The sequence below is a fragment of the Mus pahari genome, chromosome 6 (assembly GCF_900095145.1).
Source record: "Mus pahari chromosome 6, PAHARI_EIJ_v1.1, whole genome shotgun sequence".
NCBI lineage: Eukaryota > Metazoa > Chordata > Mammalia > Rodentia > Muridae > Mus > Mus pahari.
The window spans coordinates 105680139-105706014 of NC_034595.1; positions in this window are offsets into that span (position 1 = coordinate 105680139).

Below are 25876 nucleotides of genomic sequence, written 5' to 3' on the forward strand. Positions count from 1 at the left end.
AAAAAAAAAAAAAAAAAAAAAGTTAAAAAAGAAAACCATAGTTGTCTGTGAATATTCCGATTCAGGAAGTTCACCTGCCCACAGCCTCCAAGCAGGCACCTGGTGTAATGAGACCAAAGACCTCAAGGCGTTGGTGCCAGTGGCAGGTCGTTTCCACGGATACTGATTAGCTTTTCATTTGACTCCTGCTAAGTTACAGTATCAGGCATCAGTTACCTAGCTCACATCCATGGATGGTCTAGGCTAAGTGCAACACTCACATCCATGGACGATCCAGGCTAAGTGCATCGCTCACACCCACGGATGGTCCAGGTTAAGTGCATCGCTCACACCCATGGATGGTCCAGGTTAAGTGCATCGCTCACACCCACGGATGGTCCAGGCTCAAGTGCTCAGAGATGGAGAACACCTCCCCAGGTCCCTAAGCCCCAGTGAGCTCTCCCTGGATGACTTCACACCCCTGCTGATATCTCACAGAGAAGAGGCTGGGGTGGTGAATAATAGAATAGACCTTCACCAAAAACATGTCCACCCAAGTCTCTGAGAATGACTGGAAAAAGGACTCACATATGGACTAATTAGTTAATGGTCTCCCAATCACCTTTTCTGTTTTCTCTCCCTCCTCCCTTTACTTTCTTTCCTCTTTCTTTTCTTTCTTTATCTTCTTTCCTTCTTTCTTTCCTTTTTTCTTTCTTTCTTTCTTTCTTTCTTTCTTTCTTTCTTTCTTTCTTTGTTTCTTTCTTGTTTTTGAAACAATGTGTCCCTATGCTGCTGAGGCCAGGTTTGGTCTTGAACTTCCAGTACAGGTCTTCTGTAGGGACCTATAGCCTCCCGAATGCCTGGTGTCTCCTATACCACCCAACTCTTACCTAAGGACCTTCAAGGTAAAAACTCCTGGATGTGGGGTGACTTGGTGTCCTGTATAAGGGTTGAGTGTAGTGAGTCCTATGAGACAGTGGAGCCAGCCATGGGATGTCTAGAGATGCCCGAAGCTAAAAGAGATGGCTCTCTCCCTTGGAGCTGTGGCCTATACTCCAGGGTTGAAGTGCTGGGAAAAAGGAGTATCTACTACCTATTTGTATCCATGCCACAGTCTCAGGGAACTGGCCAGCAAGGGTCCAGGCTGGTACCGAGGCTTCCAGGACGCCATGTGCAGGTTTCTACTGACATCAGCATCTTCCAGAAGCTCCCCAAACCACAGCCACATGGTCAGCTTGTGGTCAACCCTACCAACACACACACACACACACACACACACACACACACACAGAGAGAGAGAGAGAGAGAGAGAGAGAGAGAGAGAGAGAGAGAGAGAGAGAGACCTACCTTCTCTGCTCCTTGGACCAAAGCCTTACCCCAGGAAACAGGTATCCCCGAAGGGGTCCCATGTGAAGGTGATCCAGTCAGTCACTTTTGGATAGGACAACATCAGTGACAGTGTTATAAACACAGAGTGTTGACTCCCTTTTTAACAAATATGTTTATTTATTTATTTTTACTTTATATGAGGTTTTTGCCTGCAAGTATGTTTTTGCAACACACATACATGCAGTAACCTTCAAGGCCAGAAGAGGGCGTCAGAGTCCCCAAAGCTGGAGTTAGAGATGGTTCCTTGGGAACTGAACCCCTGACCTCTGCAAGAACAATTAGAAATAAACCCTGAGCTATCTTGCCAGTCCCTACTTCTTAAAAAAAAAAAAATTATTATATGTACTGTGCAGGGATGTGGGCAGGGATATGTCCACATGAGTGCAGGTACCGGCAAAGGCCAGAAGAGGGAGTCAGCAACACCTGGGGTTACAGAGAGTTGTAAGCTGACTGACATGGATTCTGGAAGCTGAATTCCTGTCTCCTGCAAGAGCAGAATTGTGCTTTTAACCACCGAGCCATCCCTGCAGCCCCAGAGCGCTGACTTCCGTGCCAGAGAAGAAAGGGGCAGAATGGGAAAGATGTCCAGAGCCTGTGATGGTTAGTCCTGGCTGTCGACTTGACTGCGTCTGGAATGAACTACAATCCAGAATTGGAGGGCTCGCCTGTGATCCAGATCTTGAGACTAGAAGACACAGGCTTCTGACCGGGATCTTGACGTGGAGATCTTGAGGCATAGTGGCGACGCAAAGCTCAGGTCCAGGCAAGGTAGTCCTCACCTTTAATCCCAGGAGACTGAGGCAAGCTTATCTCCGAGTTCTAGGCCAACCTTGGAAAAAGCAGGTTCCAGATCCAGGTGTGGTGGCGCACACCTCTAATCTGAGCCACACCTTCTTCTGGACACCTACATAAGGACATTGGAAGAAGGAAGACTCACTCTTCTTAGCCTGCTTGCACTTACTTGCCAGCACATCTGTTGGAACCTACTCCTTCAGGATTCCAGTTTATACAGAATACCAGCTGAAACAACTAGCCTCGTGGACTGAGCAACTTTTGGACTTCCCATTGTTGGATTAATCAGACTACAGACTGTAAATCATTATAGTAAATTCCCTTAATATAGAGAGAGAATCTGTAAGTTCTGTGACTCTAGGGATCCCTGACTAAAACAGCCCCTTAACACCAGGGAGCAGAGGGTGGCATCTTGTACCCCAGATAGAGTGGACAGGACAGGATAGCACTGTCTCTCCAGGCCTGGCCAGCCACAGACACAATGAATGGAACAGGACAGAGCCAGGCAAAGCGGCTCAACACTGACTCCCCAACACCTCTTGGCTTCTGAGTAGTTCAGGGAGCCCTGGTCTGATGCCACGTCCCTGCCTGTTCCTCCTCTTCATTTCCTGAAAATGCAGTCATTTCTGAGCTCTGTCCCCCCAGGCCTGTGACACCTTCCCTTTGTCCTCTCCCTTCCCCCACCCCCACCCCCCACCCCCAGACATCGATTGGAAGGGGAAAGCCAGGAGTCTCGGCCGGAGCACTATTTGTTTTTCATAATGGTACCTTCTCAACCTTGAAACTAGTTTCTGTTTTGAAAATTATCTGACATCTGAAAATACGCTGATTCCAGGACAAATGCCGACCTGTGTACCCAAGACTAGGGGACTGCCAGCCAATAAATGAATTCCGGGTTTGCCGATGCAGTGACGACTGTAGCAATATGCCTCCAGGGCATGATTGGTGCCTTCCCTGTTCAGGAGCCCGTGACTCCAGATGCTACAGCACAGAGTCCTGGGCTCTAAGCTTGGCCACTTGGACCAAGAAGCCAATTCCAGTGGTCACTGACCTCTGGAAGCAAAAACTAGCTCACACAGAACACAGGGTGAGGACTCAAATTACAGGACTAAAAGTTCACATGGCCTATGGATGTGTTCACAGAGGAGGCAGGCAAATGCAGGGGACATATGCAAGTCACACATGTACATTTGTGCATGAGGTCACAGAAAAACATGCCACAGACATGCCTGTGCAATAGGAGCTCACATGTGCGCCCAAGTCCTCCTACACACACACACACACACACACACACACACACACACACGACCAATAAATACCACATTCCCAACATAGCCCATCATAGCCTGGAACATTAATGAGAATGTGCTCGGTGCTGACTCTGGCATTGCCCAGGACTAGCCAGAACAGAAGCCTTCAGGGATCGTCACACCAGTGACGCCCAGCCCGGACCTATGGACTCACAGTCCTGCCAGCCAGGCACAGGCTCTGGTTCTACTTATCACAGGTACTGACTACACAGTTATCCTGGAAGATCCCTCCTGCCTCTCATGCAGGAGGCTCTGCTGCCTGGGCCTCCTCTATGTACCAGGTCCCTCAAATGTTCTGCAGGAAGAGTCAAGGTACATGGGACACCCCAAAGGCAGTGCACCCTCAGACCTCTGAGCTTCCTCAGCAGGACCCAAGTTGAGCCAGGCCAGAGTCCAGGTGTGAAGAGCATATGCTTGCTTAACTCAGACAGGACAAAGGGCGTGTGGGTCTCCATGACCGCTAGGCAAAGCTACACCCAACTCCAGTCGTTCCCAGAGGCAGCTAGGTCAGACACACTTGAAAAACAGGAGGGGAAACCCTCACTACATCCTCACGCATTCGCCTGGCCCGGCACAGGCTAGCACCCATTTGCTATTTTAAGGCCATTGGCACCTTGGCTGAACCGCTCAATGTCACCAGGAGCCGGGTGGGGGGAGGAGGGCAGAACCTTCAGAACTAATGTCAATTTTCTGCATCAAATATTTTGATAATTAAACAAAGCTGATCAAGAGAGGCAAGCAGCACGGCTCCGAAGCTCAGGAAGCAGAGCCCATTAAATAGAGGGGCCAGAAAGCGCCTGAGGCGGCAGCCCCAGATTAATGGCTTGGCGGTAATAGATTTTCCCAAGCTCAGCCGCACGGGGCAGCGTGGGGGCAGGAGGGGCCGGGTGTGCGGGGAAGGCCAGTCAGGAAGCAGGGACAGTAAATCAAGGTACTCGTGGCAGATATGGGGCTGGCTGTGGGCAGTGACCCACCCATCCTGGTCTGAATGTTCCTCCTCCTGGGTGACAGGCACGGATATCCAGGGCTGAGGTTGGCCCTGCAGACACACAGCAGGTCTCTCCTGCAGTTTTCATTTGCAGCATAAGTGGTTCTATGTGGACAGCCCTCCCCCTGCCCAGCTCTGGCCTCCAGCAAGGTTTGCACCACACAAAACAGTGGAGTGCCCCGTGCCTTACACAAGGACCCCATGCTCCTGCCTCTGTCTTCTGGGCGAGACAGAGGAGCAGAATCCAACCAGATGTGGCTGGCCTAGATGAACATCCTAGATGCCTTTATGTCTACACAGCTGTGAATCTTCAAGACAGAGGAAGGAAGCAGTTTGAGCCTTTGGGTGCCTGATACGATCACACCACAGGCGTGGGTTAACTTTGCAGTGTTTTCCAGGCCTGGGGAAAACTTGGGGTTAATGAAACCCAGGTCTCCTGGCCAACCCTGCCCCCACATAGCAGCTGACCTGGGGAGAGTGCAGTTGGGTAGAAGGCCCCCATGTGGCCTTGGTGCTAGGCAATGCCAAACCATGTAAGAGACTGGTCCTGACCTCTGCCGGAGTCAGTGGGCACCACAAAGCCGCCACGTTGTAGTGGGCCCCCTGCTTAAAGGGGCTATGGAAACTCTGCCCATCTCTTAGAGAGATTGCTTGGCTCAGGGCTCTCATCTGTAGACACTAGGTTCCTTTGGTCTCTAAGGTTTTAAGTATACAATTTGTATACAAAGTATACAAATGTTTTGTGTTTACTGGGGCTAGAGGGCTGAGAATGATCACGTTAGGGAAGCAGTAGTAGCTTGGTGGAGAGTCAGGGATGCCAGCTGTCTGCCCTGCCATCTAAGCTTCTTCCCTTGAGTGGTACAGAGAAGCCAGGTGCTCCAGTCCTGGCTAACATAGCCCGCAAGCTGCCTGCTGGTCAGCAAAAAGGGAAAGATGGGGGGGGGGGGGAGCACAGTCTTGGCAACTGTTTCCCTTAAGGTACCAGCAACAATGTGACTTCAGAAAATAAAATTTCAATGGGTTTGGGAGCAAAGCCCTGAAAATCCAGGAGCTAGAGTGTCTCCTCCAGCTAGAGTGTCTCCTCAGCCTTCGCTCTGGAGTAGAGCAAGCCTCTCTTCACAGCCAGGCTGTGGCTCCAAGAACTTCATCCAGGCCAGACAAGGCCCTCCACAACTTCCCTGTCAGTACTTAACTACTCAGGCCCTGTATTCCCACAGTTAGAGTGTCTTGGGCAGTAGGACTAGACAAAGAACGGATGCCTCAGCTCCTCCGAGTGGCCTTGCTGGGTAGCCAGCCTTGCTGGTAATATTGCAAACTCTCAGAGGCTCTCTATCTGCATACGCCTGTGAGCATCATGTCAAGGCTACTGGTAAGAACCATGAACAATCAGGTCCTAGTCTGGCTGGCCCCAGATCCTAAACCCTACCCTTCTTAGAAGACTGTGTAAGCAGGATGGGTCTACTGGTCCTTCTATCGGGCCATGTGTAGCTCTCTGTGCTCCGTTCTCGACAGAAGCCCTAAGTATCCCTCCAGGCTCCGCAGCAATGATGCTACCGCTGAGCTACGCCCAAGGCCTCACAGCAGACACCACAGCCTCGGCAGCAAAGGAGAGACTCTGTTTCTATCGGTCTAATTAGCATCATCTTTCCCAGACACGGGCCAGCTCTCAGCCTGGGATGCTGTTGGAAGCCAGACAGATGAGAAGCGCTAGGGACACTGGTGTGAAAGCTCACATACCTGTGTTGCCCACCAGGTTGGAGCTTGCTGAAGCATGCACTGGCACCTGGTTCCAAGAGCTGGGCAGGTAAACCAGAGGTGGAGGAAGGTAAGTGGTCCTAGAGGTAACTGCATCCAACACATGCTTAAGCTAGCCCCACATCTCCAGGCCCCTTTATGCTAGCGGTTCTGGCTTTCACTGCAGCAGGTCAGAATAGATGAATTCATCTGTGATCACCTAGCCTGCAGGGCAGAAACCATGCTCATAGTTCAGGGCCTTTGCCCTACACCCCATCTCCCAATCTTTGAACCCCTATAAGGTCAAAGCCATGATCATCCCATGCCCTTATGGAAATTATCCTCTCTTCCCGATACCCCTTCCCTGCCTCCAATGCCAACTACTGTAAGCAAGGTCTCAGAGCCTACAGCCTAGGGCTACACCGTGGCAGTCATGCCAGGCCCCTTCCTAGACCTGATTACAGAGGAGATGCCCCCCCACAGGAGCCACTGGGATAAGGAGACAGTGCTGGAGGCCTCCACTGTTATTACTGCCACCAGTCCCTGCTCAGTTCCATCTCCTTTGGCTCTCATCCTGCAGACAGGACAGTCCCTGAGAGAGGATAGCAAGCTTTCACACTGGAGTCTGACCTTGGGACCACTGTACCTGGCTGCAGCATCCAATCCCTGAGCTTCCATTTCAAGCGGTTCTGCTTCCTGCCTGTCTCTGCTTCTGGATAAGAGAACTCAGCTCTTCCTGCCATGGCACCTGGTGCCTGCTGCTCCGCTATCCCTCCTCAGTGATGGATGGACTCTTACCCTCTGGGACTGCCATCCAAGTAAGGCCTCCCCGCTTCAAGTTGCCTGAGTCACGGGGTTTTATCACTGTAATAGAAAAGTAACTAAGACACTGTGCCAGGACCATAGCAGGATTCTCCTACCAAAGGTCCCTGGGGATGCAGTGGGCAGAAAGGGGCCTACAGACAACTCCTCCTCCACCCCCCAGGTACTCTGGGATTCCCCCACACCCTTGCCTGTGACTAGTAAGGCTGAGAGGGTCTCTGTGTCTCTTGGCCTCATCCTCAGTTTTCTGCTTAGGATTCTAGTCTCTAGAAGTAAGTTCATGCCACCTCGCAGGATTCCTAGATCAGAGGACATGGCCGTCAAAGAGGACAGGGAAATAAAAGACTGGCAGAGCAGGATGTTCCTGCACACGCCCCACCTCATGCTGCTGGAGCCATGATGGGTCTGATTCTCTTCCCTTGGCTTGTGGTGACTCTGGCTACATGGCCAAAGCACTCCTGCTTGCTATCTCTCAGCTTAAGGTAGCACACAGGGATTTCCAGGAGCCTAATGCTCATGGCCACCAAGGACCCAGAAGGCTCCAGACATCCAGAATAACACTAGTTAAGACCAATTGGTCAATAGCACCAGGGTTTTGGAGAGTGGATTAATGAGGACATGGTCAGAGAGGCAGCCAGGAAGGAGCACACAAGAGCTGGGTTCTCAGCAGGGTCCCATGGATGAGTGGCAAGTAAGGATGTGCAATTAAGGGTGGCCATAGCTGAGAGTACTTTGGGTCATAGCATGGAGGAATAAGAATATTATGGTTGTGTGTGTAAGACTGAGAGCTACCTTGACATCAAGCTGAGCAGTCCCCTTGATTCAGGACCCCCTTCTCACCTGAATCCAGCCTGCCAAGTGGAGATGCCATACCCTAGTCTCCCCACCTTGATATAGCCACTAGGAGAGGGTAATCCACAACCCACCCATCCCATGTGAGGGTCCCTGCCTTGACTTTGAGCCTTCACTTAGTGACAGAAGCATAGCCTGCAATTCTGGTCCCTGGACTGGCTATCTCCACCAGGAACCATAAATTCCTGAAGCAGCCAATCCCAGTTTGGTCACTGTAACCACATGGTAACTCGGACAGAAGCATATTTCTATTGGCTGTGACAGCAGAAATAAATCTGTCCCCAACCAATCAACGATGGGCAGCAGGGCATAGCAATAAAGGTACAGCCAATAGAGGCAGGAGCTACTGGGGACCAAAGTGTAGGGAGGGTGTATGTGACCTTGTACTCACACTGGCCCAAAGGCCCAGTTGCTGCCAGATGTGGAGAAGGAAAGAAGCTGCTGCTTCCTGGCCCCTTGGGAACTTCAGAACCTCTCCTCTCATTCCACCAGCATGCCTGTGGAGAGATCCAACCACTGGGCTCCTGCCCTGCCCCCACTCTGGGGATCCCAGCTTATATCTGTCACTTGTGGCTGTGCGACCCTGGGACACTCTTGGAGGCTCTTTGAACCTCCTTTTTCTCGTGCTCGGAGCGGGTCACGAGTCTTGTGACTACTGTTGAAGCCTGATACAAAACTCATTGCACCAGCAGCAGCCGGGCAGCAGAGAGCTAGCCGGCCACAGCAGGCTTTTACCAGCTTAGGGTTGTTCTTGCTACACTGGGACACTGAGCAGGAACTCAAAAAAAAAAAAAAAAAAAACTCATCCTGGCACCGACTTGCTGGATGCTGGCTCAACTCAGGTTCTTTAGAACCTCCTTAGTTCTTCCAGCCTCCCTCCCCCACTGCCCATGTCCCCCAAGGGCTTCCACACCCCTCAAGTCACCCCCTCCAAGACTCTCTGTTGACTGCTCTGAAACTCCAACCCCAAGAATCTTGGGCCAGTGGGTAGGTGACACAGCCAGGCTGGCGATCAGGAAGTGTCCCTTAAAGGGACTTTAGGTGACCATTTGTGAGGCCCCAGATCAGGTCTCTATGCCGCACAGAGCTTGACTGGACAACAAGGCTGAGAGAGCTAGAACTCTGGGCTCGCTGCATTGGTAGGCACTGATGCCCACAGTGCTCCCTCTGAGGACACCTCCAGGGTCACAGCCTTGGAGAATGGATGGAGTAAGGAGCCACTGTGTGTCTCCAGTACCTGTCCTCTACCGGCTGGAATTACAAGACTTTTGTTGACTTTCCAGGGCCATCTCCTCAAAGCAGGATGAAGAGGTATTTTCCCAACACAGAAAAGCAGGGATGTAGCATCAGACCTCGAGGAACAGAGAGGATCAAAGCTGATACCCCATACATCGGGCATGACAGCTCAGCATAGGTCTTGTCCAGGAAGTGGGGAGCCAATCATCTTCCCCTTCCTCACCTCCCACGTCTATTGGGCCTGTGTCCTCTGCCTGAGTGAACTAACTTAGAAGCTTGACTAGCTCCAGGTCCCTGTGTGCAATACTGGGCACCAACCATGCACATACCCATCAGCACAATGCAAAAGCTAGATGCTACACTTCCCTAGCTTCTAGATAGCCCCATCCAGGGTCACAGCACAGTGGAATCCCAGCACTCCAGAGCAGGGGTCAAGGGAATGAATCCTCCAGGGAGCTCTATGCATGACCATGGCTCTGGAGTCCCCAGCTTTGGGGATCCATCATTCAGACTTGGCCAGTCCCTACAGCTCCTTCGGACAACCCGATGGGAAGGGAGAGCTTCTACCAGGACAGTAACCTCCCTGTAAAGGCAGAATGATTGGGTGATGAGTGCCAGCCCCTGCCTGGTCCCCTGAGATTGATGTCCAGTAGCCCAGGCTACCCTCACACAGACAGAAGATAGAGCCATCCCTTTGCGTGGGTGTCCAGTCAGGGTCCACTCTCAGTGCCTCATCCACAACAGATAATGGTTTAATAAGCGATCTGTTTTTTATTTAAAGGGTCGACAGTAAAACCCAGATCACATTTCTCACTTGGTGGGTTAAAAAACCGCTTACGCTCATTTCTGCAATGTAAAGCGACACTCTATCAAATCAAACATTTCCAGATGGGCCCAGCTTGGCGGAGGAGAGCCTGTATAGGCGGGGAAAGTAAGCAAGGAACACCACCTGCTGGTCAGTGGCTGGCAGCACCTAACATCTAGGCTCCTCGCTCCCCCACACTACCTGTTGTATTGTGGATATATAGTGTTTGTGTGTGGTTTGGGAATCTGCCATCAACAGTGCCCAGAAGCTTCAGGGCCAGGGGTCCAGGCCACTCTGCCAAACCCTCTTTAGCTGCCTCTGTCTCCTACTAGCCACTAAGATTACAAAGCTTAGGTGGTGTCTACACCGCGTTCCTCCCAAGGACAGGCATCGATAGCATTGGGTGTGGATCAGAAGCACCCTAAACACAGCACGTATTTATCACCTGGGGGGAAAGGGGGGCTTTGGAAGGTAGCTGTCGGGAGGAGGGCTTAGAGTGAGCCCCTCCCACTCAGCATCCTGACCCAGGCTTCCACACCATAGCAAGGATACAAAGTTGTCCCATGAACAGGTCCATCTGGACTCTCAAATTGTCCTCATCCCCCTGGGCTATAAGAACACTCCCTCTCCAGAGTCTCCAAAAGTCTCAGGAGCTGGTGAATGGCTCCATTCAACCTAGAGGACACTAGCAATGTCAGGCCAGCCACCAGATTCTAGTTCGTAACCCCTGGCTATCGAGAGGTGACAGACAGACACCTGGTGTGAGATACCTGGCTGCTGCATTCTGAGCATGGTGTCCAGGCATTATGGAGTCTCCTGGGCCCACTGCCCATCTCTGGGGGCAGGAGTCCTAGAAACGGGCCTGTTGGCAGTCTCCCCAAAATGCATTCTCGGGATTCCCCCACGGTATGCAGTTTTCACTCTGAATTAAAGCCGAAGCCAGCTCTAAATTTAATAACAGAGTTATAAACTCTCCGAAGTGTACGGATGGCTGATCGACCCCGGAGAGGAGTGGAATCTATAAATAGAGGTCCTTGTGAGCAAACCTCGGGGCTTGCTCCAAAGCTCGCTGAATTACCTTTTTGTAAAAGCCGCCGCACAGCCGTGCTGGTGAGGGCAGAACCAGGGATGCCACCCCCCTCCCCGAGACACCCCCACAAGGTCTGCTCCTCCTAAAGCGGGCCCCTCCCCAGAGCACAGGCACCCACAGAGGCCCAGTGTCTGCACTCTGACAACGAGCAAGAAGACAGAAGCCAAAGAGGCTGAGGACAGACAGGAGCCAGCTGGCCAGAGAAGGGCCACCCTGCCTCCAGAGTTCGCGATGGTCACTCCCACAGGAACCACTCCTATCAGCCGTGGGGCTGACCTGGGTGCGCAGGCAGGGACGGTCTGTCAGAGCTCACTAAACTAGCCACCCCAACTTCCCCCACACAGCCTTTCCCTATCACCCTCAAACATGAGCAGGGGTGGGGAGTCCCTGGGGTCTCCCTAGACCTCTGTGCCTCTGAAATTCCAAGACCCTGTCTTGTCCCCTTTGCTTATGTTGTGACTTCACCATGGGGACCCCTTTAGCTGCTTGGTCACCACGCCTTTGCTTATGTTGTGACTTTACCATGGGGACCCCGCTTTCTGACACCTTTAGCTGCTTGGTCACCACGCCAACTGGGAGTGGGAACCCCTGTGTCAGAGGAGCAGAAAGCCGGCGGACCTCAGGCCTGCTGACCCTAACACGGTCTCACCCACGGTAGGGACTCAGTCGTATAAGCTCAGGCCTGTGGTGCCACCCGCCCCAAGTTTTACCCATGGGGAAAACGCTCTTCTCGGAGTTACCTCACCCAGGGTGTGCACCCCACTTTAACTCTACCTCAGTGCAGCCGCTCCCTCCACTAAGATGCTCTGAGATAGCACCAAGACTTGATTTTGCCCCCAAGCAATCTTCATGGTCCCTTCTTCTACGCAAAGCTTTTGATGCACCGTTTAAAATATCACTGGTGGCTTTGCTTTGGTCCAGTCTGAGGGTGGCATCTTCACGTGACACCCTCACATACACATCTGCTGACTGAAATTAATCTATATTCCAGATGGAACTATGAGGAGAAAGGCAGTGACATTGTAGGGAGGGGACCTTACCTGCTTGGCGCACCCAGCATGGCCAGACCTCCTGGCTTATAGAGCTCTGATTCCGCGTGGCCTGAGCAAAAACCGACTGGAGCATCTTTGCTTCAATTTTGTGGATTTCCCCAGGCTTCCCTCTGTCCCTCTGTCCTCTGGCTACCCCTGTCCCACTTTGCGTGAGCTAGAAGTATAAAAAACAAGTCCTTCCTGGGCTTCTGAGTATTTTTCTGAGGCGGGGGGGGGGGTAGTGACAGTGCCTGCCCTAAATGTTGTGATGGTATTACATAGAGAGAGGCCGGGAGAGGGCTCAGAACTCGTCCTGAACACAGCAAGCACTCAAAGGAGAGTGGTCATCACCACCGTCACCACCACCTCCATCATCACCACCACCACCACCATCACCATCACCACCATCACCATCACCACCATCACCAGCATCATCACCATCTCCCCATCCCATACCAAGGCTCCACCCACTGAGAATGAGACCAAGACAGTTATTCCTACACAGAAGATATGCTCAGGCAGCTAGGGAAGGCTAAATCTTGGGCCCTAGTGGAAAGACAAAAGGTCGGTTCCAGAGATACCTGAATGATTGTATTTCAACATCCACAAACATCTGTCCATCTCAGCCTTGCCATAGTCTCCCAACCCGGAGCCCTAAGGAAGGCCTCCTCTCTCCCATCCTGGCTCCCAGAAGTCTCCTGGTACGGTTATAGAACCTGGCCATTGTCCTGCCGTTACAGAGAAGCCCAGACAGTAACCAAACCCAAGGCTGTCCAGGGTGAGGGACTTCTGATGGAAAGTCTCAGACCACCTCAGGGCGTCGGTCCTGATAACCTGGGTTGTTATCTTCTCCCCAGTGTCACTGAGGACCTGCAGCATATGAGATGTGAGGTACACAGAGGCAAACTGAAGGCCGATTGGCTTCTCCCCATAAATTCACCACAAGCTCTTGGCTGCCTCCACCCCAAGCCCAATGAGCACTTAGAATGTTCTAGCAGCCCTTTGTGCCTCAGAGTGTTCAACAGGTAGAAAGTAGTTCCAGAAGGGTACACAGACCAGGAAAGATGTAATGAAGGAACAATGTTCCAGAGGGGCTTCAGCCTGAACTTTCCCCCGGCAGGTGGGACACAGCCTTGAGTTGCTAGGCTGCCTCTAAAGCCGTACATGGCAGAAAGGCTGGACCAGGGCTCAGCCAGCGCACACCATCAAAATGTTCTCTAAACTGGTGGTCTTAAGTTTATCTCTCCATCTCAAGGAGGGGAGGCCAGGACAGGGCTAGGAGCCTGCATTTGAACTCAGCCCTGACAGTGCCAGCAGGGTGGCCCTGACCTAAGCATTGGTTTTCTTACACAACGTCAATTCTGGAGGTGTCGTTTGTACCCAGGACCCCCAAGGGCAGGTGCTGGGTTCTATTTTGCTGGCTTTATGGGCTTTCCTGCAGACAGCAATGGAACCATTGACTTCCCGACGTTCTGCTACCTACGATGGTCTGGGACAGGGTCTAAGGTGTGCGGGAAGGACGTCTGCCCCCTACAGAGAAAAGAGGTTTTTGGTTACCAGGTCAAATGACAGGTTCCTCCTTAGCCCAACTGAACAATAGAGGTACCTACTCCTGACCATGGGTACCCCAGGAACACAGGACACCTGCACACTGTCACCCTGTCTCCCAGGAGTATAGGTAGGTCTGGGGCCAGAGGAAGGAGCCAGGTTCCAGGGCCCACATATACCTAGCCTTCCTTCCATCCTAGAAAGTGCTCAATGTCAGCCTGACTCTGAACACTGATGCCAGTGTAAGCCAAGAGGAGCTGCACAGAGCAGAGTATCTGGCCTAAGGAAGGGTCTGGGTACCTCCTCCAGACCCCTGATGCTGAAGCTCGGCTTCACAGGGAATATCTGTAGCCCCCGCCAACTGCCACCTCTGCTCCTGGTGCCTTCTGGTCTGGCCATGCTGTCGATCCTCCACGGCCTTCAGTGGTCCCTTCCAGCTCAGGGCAGGAAGCTAGCTTCTCTCCTGCATCCAGATGTTCCCCAACGTGTCCCCCGAGACCCCTCTCCCAGTGCCGGGAGATACTATGGCCTACAGATCGGGTCACAAGATGCCCTCAGCCCAGATTCACGGCATCGCTGTGGATGTTCAGTTCCAGTTTCCCCTCCTCTGAGGCCTTGTGAAGAAGACCCTGCCTGAGACACGGGCTTCTCTTTGCCTTCCAGAGAGAAGCCCATACCCTGAACCTGGAACTGGCCTGAGTTGTCTCCCGCAGCTGGCGTGGGGTGAAAACCTGCGTTGCAAGCTGTACCTAACCCTGAGAGTCAAGGGCTTTATTAGCAAGGACTGCAGTGGCCTGGCTAAGGACGTCCATATGGAGAAACAGAGCCAACATAGAGACCACACCATGACCGTGGCCCTGTTCCCTCCCAGGCTTCTACTCTACAGGACAGATACCATTCCTCTCAAAGGGCTGTGTCTCCATTCAGTGTGCAGGGATGGAGCTAACATCTGTAAGTGGCAACCGTGCTCGCAAGTGCAGCCAGTAGGTCTGGCCCTTTAAGGGACACTGGGCCTTTGTTGATGAGCCAGCCTGCAAACTCTGTGAGCTCTGTCAAAATATTTTTAGCATTTGTTCTGTTTAAAAACCCTGAGGTATTAGAGTGTGCTAATCTTTAGAAAGGTTAATTTATTCATAGGGGTTTTGACAGAGATGTATGGCACAGTACAGCGTGGCCCCTGCCCAGGGGAGCACGCACGCGCATAGAAAAGCAAGTGCCACAGACAGGCAGGCCAGAGTCCATCAGGGGCCTAGCCCACCCCTCCCACTGCCCCTGGATCTGTCTTGCTCATCCTGGCCTAGACAAACCTGCTCTCTCTTCTCAATGACCCCTTTCCTGGGGGAGTATGTCCTTCCTTCCTTCCTTCCACCAAAGGCAGAGCCTGGGTGAGTTCCCCCTCCCCACGTGTTTAATCAAGTCTTCCCTTCAAACTTGCTCTGAAGATAGGACCATATAAAGCCACCAACCTACCATGGCTACAGAGGATCCCCCTTGAAGCCCCTTCTTCCAAATGTCCCCACTATCTCCTAGGACCTGTGAGCAGCTGCAAAGGAGCCACAGGGAGCTGGAGACAGCCTGGACCTGGCACTCCCTCAGCAGAAGAGCCTTGGCAACACCGACCGAGGTTCCAGTTTTGGGCAGCAGAGTAAGAGAAAGCATCCCAAAAGTGCTTCAGACCCACTTGAGAGCTCTTTTTAAACCACCCACCATCTCACCTACCAAGGACCATGGGCTTCTGGGTCTTTTTCCCAAGTCTGGAATGAGCATGCCCCAGAGATCTAGATCTGCCATATCTATTGGCCTGACTTCTCTCTACCCTCCTCCACTTAACACATTCTGTCTGCTACAACTTCAAATCAAGGCCAGTCTACTCCCTCTTCTGGGAACTCCTGCTGGTCCCAAATAGTTCTGCCTCAGTTTCAAATGTGACCTTCTCCGTGAAGCTCTTCCTGATTGCCCGTGGACCACTTCTGCCCGGGCCAGGGCCTACACAATACCACATTTGCTATGATATTTTTCCCCTCAACTGCTCTCTAAGAGATGTTCGTCCATTCTGTTTTTGCTCTTCGTCATGGCCACTTCTCAGACAGAAGATGAGCTCGAAGCTTGAGGGTTCTTGGCAGTTGCCTTTCAGGGTCCAGAAAACCTCGCATAAGTAGCCCTCAGAGATAGACGTAGAATTTTGATCTATAAACTAGTGTCTACACAGCATGTGTGGCCTATGATGGCCTTTTAATGGACAACTGGTGCCCAAGCCATGACTGACCAAGGTCAGAAAACAATGTTCCTGACCTGGAAATTGTTTCTTCTTTATTTTCTGTTGGTAATAACAGAAAGAAAAAAAAAAGCCCCTCAAGGAGGGGTCATCAGCCTCCATGGCTTTCTGATTCAGCTACCAGAACAGAGGTCTAGCCTCTGCTAGGCTCTGGGTCTCCCTCTACCCAGCCCCCATGCCTGGGAACATCATTCTAGAGCCGCCTGAGCTGGACAAGTATCCAGCTCCGATGCTGCTGTCGGCAGGTTGCTCTGAGTGGCCATTTCCTTCCTGTAGCATCAGACTGCCCAGTGACCAACAGCGTGGCCTTGTGAAGCCCCAGCATCCCTTTGGGGCCTGTCTGTCCTTCCTCCCCATCCTTACCCAGGAGAGGCAAGGCCCTCTGTGCAAGTCACCGCCACCAACTCTGCTCACCTTGAGACCCAGCCCAATGCACAAGCCCCACACCTCCAGTGCAGAAGGCCGCAGGCCCCTGTGCCATCACTAAAGCAGTTTGTGCAGTCCAACACCAGATGGCCCCCACCCCCACCCCCATGTGCAAACTTCCCTGCCCTTGTCCTTGGAATGTAGGGCAGTGAGCTGCAAGGGATGGGAGACAGATGCATGGTCCTAAGCCGTGTAAACAAGGCGGGGGAGGGCAGGATTAGGTTACACCGGTGGAGTATCCTAAAATAAATATAAGGACGGTTGGTATACTTCAGGTGAATTAGCCTGATTCAAGCTGTCAGCTTTAGGAAAAGTCTAAATAAACAGGGCTCTGGCTCTTCCCGGCATAGGAAGGGGTGAGGACACCATGGGGCGCCAGACTTCAGAGCTAATCCATGGACCTCCACGGTCTTGAACATCAGCCTTGGATGAGAGGGCCTGCACGCTGCATTGGAGGCCCCAAGGTCAGAGACCCGGCCCTAGGTGACGCTGGTAACCCCATGAACAGCAGCAGATGTCCCTGCTGCAAGGTGGGGTTGACAGGGCCTCCTAAACCCCTCAGCGCGCCGAGTTCCCGAGGTGGAAAGAGGTGAGACAGCTCTGTGCCAGGGTCCCACAGGTGTGGGCACATGTTCACTCGCTACCCGCATCCCCTTCCATCACTGGGTGGAAGATGGGGCTGAGTCTCATCTTCCAGACCAGAGTGCCTAGGAGAGGAGCAAGTCCCTCCAAGCACATACTTTGAGTGTTTGTGTCTGTCACAGAGTCAGGACAGTCCTACGTGGCATCAGGTAGCCTGTCTGTCACCAGGACCGGGGTGGGTGGGGTGGCCAGACACCCTGGTTGATTGACTATTTATGCCATTTTCAGCTCTCAACTGCCAACATTAGCCTCTGTGTTAGCTAATTTTCCTGGAATGCTTAACCCCAACAAGAACTGTAGGGAGAGCCCTGGGGAGGTGCCTCTCCAGAGCAAGACCTCAAGGCTGCTAGAACATCAGCATCAGCATCACCGCCACCTTCAGCATCAGCATCCCCATCAGCTCAGTAGCATGTCTGTACTTCATCACCTCCATGTCTGTACTTAGTTCTTCCTATCACTATCCCCATCCATCCCTCATTCTGCTCATCTTCAGATATCAGCTGTGCCTCCTTACCCATACTCTACATCCAGTTCAGGGTGGATATACCTGGGCTGAAGGCTAACTATCATTGCCTTGGGGAGGGAGGGGCTGCAGCTCCCTCTTTCACTATGATGATCTACAAGAAATCCCTCTGGTACCTTCTATGGACTCAGCTACTTCCCAGAGCCCAGAGAGGAGCCCGTGGTATCTGACCAATACCAGGATCCTTCCCAGATAGAAGCCACAGCACTCCGCTGGGCTGACAGCGTGGGCCTGGAGTGTGCTCAGAGCATTAACATCTAGTGAGTGACTTTCTGCCTAGTTACAAGCACCTTCGAAGGTCTAACTCAAGAAAGGACAGGACTGCCGAGCAGTGGTGGCGCACACCTTTAATCCCAGCACTTGGGAGGCAGAGGCAGGTGGATTTCTGAATTCGAGGGCAGCGTGGTCTACAAAGTGAGTTCCAGTAGGACAGCCAGGGCTACACAGAGAAACCCTGTCTCAAGAAAACAAACAAAAAAAGAAAAGAAAAGAAAGGAAGAGAAGAGAAGAGAAGAGAAGAGAAGAGAAGAGAAGAGAAGAGAAGAGAAGAGAAGAGAAGAGAAGAGAAGGAATGGGACTGTGGAAGTGTGGGAGGCCATGATGACCACACACCTTCCCCATAGTTCAGCCCTTGGGAGCCCCTCCCATTGTCCCCAGGGGAGGTGCCAGGACTTCCTTACTCTGCCTCCAGCAGTGCCCCTGACTGATACTCAGTGGATGAGGGGAAAACACAGCCTCTCACTCTGGATCCCAGGGCGTTTGTTCATCGCCAGATGCCATCCTTTCCACACAGGTGGGAGACGGCCCAGTCAACGTTATCGAAGGCTAATGAGAACCTTAATAAGACCTGTCAGTCTGAGGGCAGGAGCAGAGGTCATCCCACCAGAGAGGTCTATGAGAATTGAGAGTGCTAGCCTTCTCGTCTGTGATCTACTGCAGAAGGATTGCCTTGAGAGGCCTGAGGCTCTCCAGCTTCCTCCACTAGGCTCTGGAGAACCCCACTGACTCTGCCAGTGTTTAAAAGTTAAATTTAAACTTTCTACACAGAGGGCTCAGCTCACCCCATATCCACCTTCACCACCGACCACTTCTCTGAAGGTCTCCTTAGTCGTCCCTGGATGGGGAAAGCACCTTCGGGCAGGGCTGGGAGCCAAAGGATCGGTGTCAGTGTAGCAAGGAGACAGTGTGTCGGGGAAGAAGTCACTTAGTCTCTGGGATATAAGATTGTCGGTATACATTTCCCTTCGTGGGGTTCGGAAGAGCACCCCACCTTTGAAAGAATCCAAAGGAAAAGAGCTGGATGCATTGCCCACCTGAGTGGAGTTCGAGGAAACTTGCCTGCTTCCTTGCTTGGCATCCCCATGCTTGGCAGCACAGGCTAGCCCAAGATGGAGCTAGGGCACATATGCTATTGACATTCCGGAAGAGGATGCTTACTCTCCTGCAACAGCCGCCATCTTGGAGCTAGGTGATGTCATCCCGAGTCTGGTGATCCTGGGGAGGATCACTTACCCTCTCCTAACTTCTATGCCCTTACACAAACATTTCTGTAGCAGCCATTCATGGTCACTGGCCTCTTGCTGTGACAGATGTTACTCCCCCCTCCCCCACAAGTCTTGTGAGCCTTCAGCCCTCAGCTGGGTTTCCAGCTGCCCCATGCACCCCTCCACAAAGAAAGATAGCTTTGGATCATCACCAAGTGGCTCTTGGAGGCATGGAGGGCTCCAGACTCAGGATCCCAGTGGAACAGACGAGGGCCGCAACCCCCACCCCAAAGCTCAGATTATGTCCTTCTCTGTGCTTCCTCGTTGGCTTGGAGTCACTCTGTGCTTTCAAAGATTCATTTCTCATGAACCTTGGGCCACAGAGGTGAGAGGAGGGCAGGACTAATCCTGGAAAGCCCACCTGTTTGTCTAGATTTAGTCTGAGCTGTCTGTCTGTCCCTAATTGTTCAGCAGCTGGACTCAAACCCCCTCACCACCTCCTCCTCCATTGAACATGTCCTCCATAAAGGTCACGTTCTTCACCAGACATTCAGGAGAAACTAGATATGGTAGAAAACTCCTGTAACCCAAGCAAGCTCTCCGGAGTTTGGGAAAACAGAGTCAAGAGTTCCAAGCTAGCCTGGGCTGTAGAGAAGACCCTGAGAGCTAAAGGCTTCAGAGAGTAGTAGATAAGAACGTGCTGGTCCTGGGACTGAAGGTGGTCCAAAGATGCAAGAAGCAGCTTAGAGAGTGAACTGGACGCTGGCCCTCTTATGTCACCTTTGTGGGAGATGCTCACTAGAGGTTCCGAATCTTCTAACAGGTTTCTCATCTGTGGGATGGGTCACCTCACAGCTCATCTAGGAAATATAGAGAGTCCACCTAAGGGAGCTAAGGTCCTGCAGACCTTTTGTGGCTTCTCTCCAAGACCCACCAAGCCTCTGGTCCTACCTGAAGGAAGGGCTCCTGGCAGCCTTGTCTTCCTGTCTCCTGGGAGACATTCAGAGTGGCCTGGTCCAGAGCAGGAGTCTGTTCCCAGCCAAAGCAACACACCAGGTGTGGGGCTGCGGGGACCTCTCTCCACGGGCAATTAGTTACTATCAACAGGCTTTGAGCAACCGGCCAGATGGGGAGCCAGGTACTCATTGCGGCTATCGCTAACAAATTGATCATTACCACGTTGATTTTTAAGAGTTTGAGCTCAAAGCCCGGTGAGCCGTAGGTTCATCCCCCAAATGAACAGAACCTTTAAAATTCAGATCAATCTCATCTGAGTTTACACTAAATTTAGCAAATGGAGTGAGTATGTCTCTGACCCACTGGCTCCACAGAGTGCCCAGCCCTTCCAGGTGCCCGTGTGCACCACAAGCTCTGATGCCACCAGGTGTGAATCTTAGCACCCACCAGAGTGCCACGTCCTAATTAGGGCAATTGTGTCTCTCACTCCAGCCTAACATGGACGACGCCACATCCGTGCCCTTTGGACATCCATCTGAGTTCACAGATGGCTTAACACCTATTCTCTGGAGGACTGATAAATGCAGCTTTATTGAGAGTGGATGGATGTGGACGATCATTGCCCCAGAAAACATCTGTCTAGCAGACTGGGTAATCACACACCTCAAACCCTGTTCACAGATGTGAGAGAGAGAGAGAGACAGAGACAGAGACAGAGACAGAGACAGAGACAGAGACAGAGACAGAGACAGAGACAGAGACAGAGACAGAGACAGAGACNGACAGAGACAGAGACAGAGACAGAGACAGAGACAGAGACAGAGACAGAGACAGAGACAGAGACAGAGACAGAGACAGAGACAGAGACAGAGCTTCCTGGATTCCCAACAAAAGGTATCTTAGATGTGGGGAAGACATCCTGCCCACTGGGTAACTATGCTGCCCTCTAGTGGACAAGATAAGCAGAGCCTTCACAGTAGCTATTCAAGGTTTGGGAGGAGTTTCAGGGGACCTTTAGGTCACCAATGGTAGGTTGGTGGCCTTATGCTGTCCTTCCTGGTAGCCACAGAGCAGGTTTTCATGTATGAGCTGGTTTGGGCATGGAGGCTTCACACAGGTTTACAAGGAAACCACTGAAGCTCTGGCTTTGGCATATGTTAGTTAGGTTGGGCCTAACTAACTAACTAACTCTAGCTCTAGCATACGGCCAGGAGTGGGGAACTGACAGTCAGGTGTCACATAGAGAGGCTCCAAGGCCCTTGAACCCAGTGAAGTGGTTGCGAGTTAAGGCCACTCCCTAGGACAACATAAATCAGGGTTGTGGGACCAATAGCACTTGCCAATAGAGATGGTGAAAAAACTCCCCTCAGTCTCTAAAATTGTGGTGATTTGGTTACAAATCAAAAAAAAAAAAAAAAAAAAAACCCACATGCTGTGCCTTCAATAGACCTAGTGTTTTCCTGAACCCTAACCTGAGCAGCCCAGAGGGGTGGCAGGAAGGTACTGGCCTCTCCAACTTGCATGTGAAGAAATGAAAGTAAGTTATATCTCATATCCAGGACCCAATACAGAGGCCCCGTTCAGGATGGGACCCCAAGGACACGGGCTCTGAAAGCCCAGAGCTATGCCCCTGTCTTTGAGAAGCTTCCAACTCGCACTTAAGTTGGGAGTTTTCCTTAGCCAACCCCTTCTTGACACTTCGAGGGTGAGCCCCCTGTAGCTGGTTATACATTGGTGAGACCGGTCAGACCCCAGGTGTCTGCTGCGTGACCCCAGGCAGACAACTCGGCCTCGGGAATCCCTCAGTGCCTCACAGTGTCCCAGGGCCGGTAGCACTCTCCCAAGGAGGCAGATCCCAAGACCACCATCTGTTTACGAGGAAAGACCCCAGGTATCTCCTGGTGATGCTTGTGATGAATCCACCTCTCTGACAGATAAGAGCTGCACGCTGCCCCTTCAACCAGACAGTGCCGTCTCTCCCTTTTCTTTCCTTCCTTTCTCCATGCCCCAGCCTAGGCAATTAGGAGTCCCATCTAGCCTATTTCCTTTAACATGATCAGCAGTCTACACTCCAACTGTTTCCTTCTTTTTGGACACTACAAGATGCTCCAGGCTCCCTTCCCCACCTCTCGGATGGCTGTTCCTCCTTACTGGACAATAGACATCTAGGATGCTGATGTTCTTATGCTGCTGGGAGACCTTGTAGGCTCTTGGTATACTGAACAAGTAAAAGGGTGGTGGACACCTGCCCCTTTGTGACCAAGTACATGTACCAGTCTGTGTGCACAAGCCACTATGCGTGCATGCCTATATAGATTTGTGTGTGTGTGTGTGTACAGACTGTAGTCATGTATTGACATACCTATATATAGGTATGTCTATCTGTGCATGTGTGTGTGTGTACACCAACTCATTTATATGCATATATCTATACTTCCATAGGAAGGATGTGGGGAAGGCTCTGACAAAGCTAGAGAACTGGACAAGAACATAGACCCCAGTGTTGATGGGGAGGAAGAGAGGGGAAAGTCTAGGATCAGGGAGTCAGTGATTAGTCTGCTTTATGGGTATTTGACATACTGCATGCCTTCCTGTGACTTCCACAACACTGACCCTCATTGTAACAAAGATTCCTTGAAGATATAAAGACTGTCAGTCATTGGAAGGACCAACTGGCTGCCCTGAAAAGCCACCTACTTGGATCCGACTAACATGTTTCCATGAGTCACCTACGTTGACGGATGTTGGTGAGAAACTGCAGAGGGGTGGGGATACTGGAATTAAACCAGTCATTCTTTTTCTTTATGCTCTCTGAAGTTGTTCCAGTATAAAACACTGTTTTAAAAGTTACCCTGGAGCTGGGGAGATGGCTCGGTAGCGAGAACAGTTGCTGTGCCATCATTATGTGATTGTAAAAGCCAGAAGTTGCGAGGTGCACATATAATCCCAGCAGTGGGAGGCAGAGATGGGTAGATCCCGGATACTAGTGGGTTAGTCAGCCTAACTGGATCAGTGAGTCTACATTCAGTGAGAGGCCCTATCTCAGGGAGATTCAGCAGAGGTGTGAAGACACCCAGTGTTCTCTTCAGGCTTTCAAGGGCACTCACAGTGGTATGTGCACATATATGCCCGTGAACACACACAGCACACACATAAAAAGTTACCCTGGCGCGACAGCAGGAGCCAGACCATCCTTTGGCCAGATCCAGCTCCTCTCTGGTGCCCTGGTTCATAGCAAGAACTTAAGGACCAAGGACCAGTGTTAAGTGTTCAGACCCTCCACACCCTCAAGCCAGAGTCCCTGTGCTACACTGGGCTGTTCAGCTTAGAGACATGTGTCAGTTTGGGACCATAGACCTCCAGAATGCAAGGATCCCAGAGTACAGTGAAGCTCCTGGATGCATGGCTTCTATACAGGCCTGCCTGGTGCCTTCGGGGACACTGGTGCAGGGACGGAGGGGGCCGCCTCTCCTTAGCGTGACTGGACTGGCTCCATAGCCATCACCAGGACAGTCTCCCCTGGGCCCCACCCACACCAAGGTGGAGACCACAGCAGCCACAGAAGCCCTGCATGGAGCTCCACCCTCAGTCACCGGCAGGGAGGCACCCACGTGCTGTGAGATGAAAGATTGGTCCGTTGCAAACGAGTACCGCTAATGACTATTTAGCACGTCCATAACTTTACCAACAGAGCCCCAGCCTGAGAATCCCCAACGAGGCCTGGTCCTTGATTAATGCTAATGGGTTTTCTCACCAGCTGTGAAAATGCATTTTCCATAATTTAGCTGTCATTACAATGGGAAGGATTTATAAAACACACGCGCACACACAACGTGCTCTGAGGCCCTGGAGGGAAGCTGTCCAGGGAAGGCCTAGAAGCAGCTGGCCTTGCTGTGAAATGCAGTCTGATGGCCACACCTAGCCACCTGGCTTGGCCCCCCAAGCCAGGACAGGATCTCGTTGAGAGCACCCTGCAGCAAAGCACAGCCATCCCACTCTGTACCTCATCAGGTGGAAGGTAGGACCTTGAATTGTGGACCATGAATGGGGACCAGGTTTCTTTTCTGCCTCTTTAAGAAACAAGGACAACAGAGGTCACACCATCCCCTGGCCAATCCCTGTTCCTTCCTCTCTGGAGCTAGAACTCAAGACCCAAGAACCAGGCTCCTTCAGAGCCATTGGCACCCCGTACCTCTCAGCTCCTGGCTCCTCCTCTCTCGAGCTCCTCGGGTGTCATAGTTTTCACCTTTCCATAACACCAGGAAGAAAATACGGCTGGTTTTGAGATGGAGGAGACCACCTGGCAGATAGCTGAGCCTCGGAGGAAAAGGGGAGACAACATGGGACTAGGGAGAGAGGAGTAGCACCCTCCTGTCCCCAGCCCAAGTATTCAAGATGGAGCTTCAAGAGGCGCTGGTCACCAGCCATGCACGGGGACTCAGAACATAGGACAGAAAACATTCAAGTGGGGATACGTGTATTGAGAAAGCTGTTTTCAAAGGAATAGAGGCCAGAGGTTAAGAAAGAAGGAGGGCTGGGAAAGAAGAGGGTTCAAGGTGAACTCATGGATGGAAAGGTGGACAGTTGGGTGAATGGGAGGACCGTGAGGTGGGTAGGTGGATGGAAACATGGAAGGAGGAATACAGGTTAGCTCTGAGAGCATAGAGAAACCCCAAGCCCAGAGGTACAGTCTGTTTGAGGGTCTCACTGAAGCCTCTCAGGAGCTTGGTGGTGGCTGATCGAGTGCAGCCAGGATAAATCTTCACACCTCCACTTGGGAAACCCAGTGACCCGGGGCAGAGGAATGAACCCCCAAGTGACCAGGCTGGTGTCTGGCCCACTGACCACAGCCCTTCTCACCTCCCCCTACCTGAGGGGCTTAGACAGGGCAGGCCCTGCCCCACCCCCCTGATTTCAAACACAAATGAGTATCTGGAAGTAAGTTAAGAACGGGGGTGAGCGGGAAAGGCCTAGAAGCAGACCAGCATCGAATCAATTAATGGGCGTTCTTCCGAGCCCGGTGCACGCTTTGCCTTCAATTAGCGGATCTCGCCGGCCCCTGCTGCAGGCCCGGAGCCTCCGCCGCGGAAACTTTCTCCTTCTTGTTTTAATCTTTCACCGAGCCCGGCCTTTCGCCTCCAGCCCATCTAATTGAAACTAATCTTCGCGGGCAAGGCCTGTCTCTCCTCCTAATCCTCCTCCGAGGAAGTTCACATGGTCCCAATTACAACCACACCGGCCCCCTTTATTCCCGCCCTCGTCTCCCTCTGCCAGCCTCATTTTTTGAAAGTCTGCGTTATTAACTCCATGCTTTCGAGTTCCTGCCCGTCACGGGCCGCAAGATGCTATCGCTGGCTGCCGATGGATAAGGTTACCACGAAAGCATTTTGTGGGTTACGTTTCACACAAAGGCGATAGAGGGCATGATAGCGCAGAACCGGTGAGCTCCGAGGGGGAGGGGGCCGGCACTGCCAGCCCAGGGCCTCAGATCCCCTGCTTGCAACCTGCAGGCTGGGGAGCCCAAGAAAGGGCGCTGGAAGCGTCCTGGAGGAGCAAAGAGGGAAGAGGGGCACCGAGTAGCCCCAGAGAGCACATTACCCCACCGCCAAGCCATATGGTCCCAAGAGGCCCCCCGCTGGAGGGCTGCAAAGTGGGAGATGGGGGTCCCTTGAGCTGGCTCCACATTACAAGGCAAACGGAAATCCTACATTTCCAGGCTGTCGAGAATGTCAAGTTTCCGTGCTCCAGGCTGGAATCCCACCAGCACCGTGTGGGCACGCTGGTTATCGTGGCTGATCAAACCTCAAACTGGCAGCTTGGGATGTCTCTGATTAGTTTTTCTTTTTTTTTTTTTTTTTTTTTTTTTATTTATTTTTTAAGAGTATGAACTATGCATCTGTTAATGAAGACATCTGGGCCCAAATTCCAGAACTACGGGAGAGAAAGCAACGAAAGAAATGGACCACCACAGGGTGACCCTGCAGGTGAGGAGG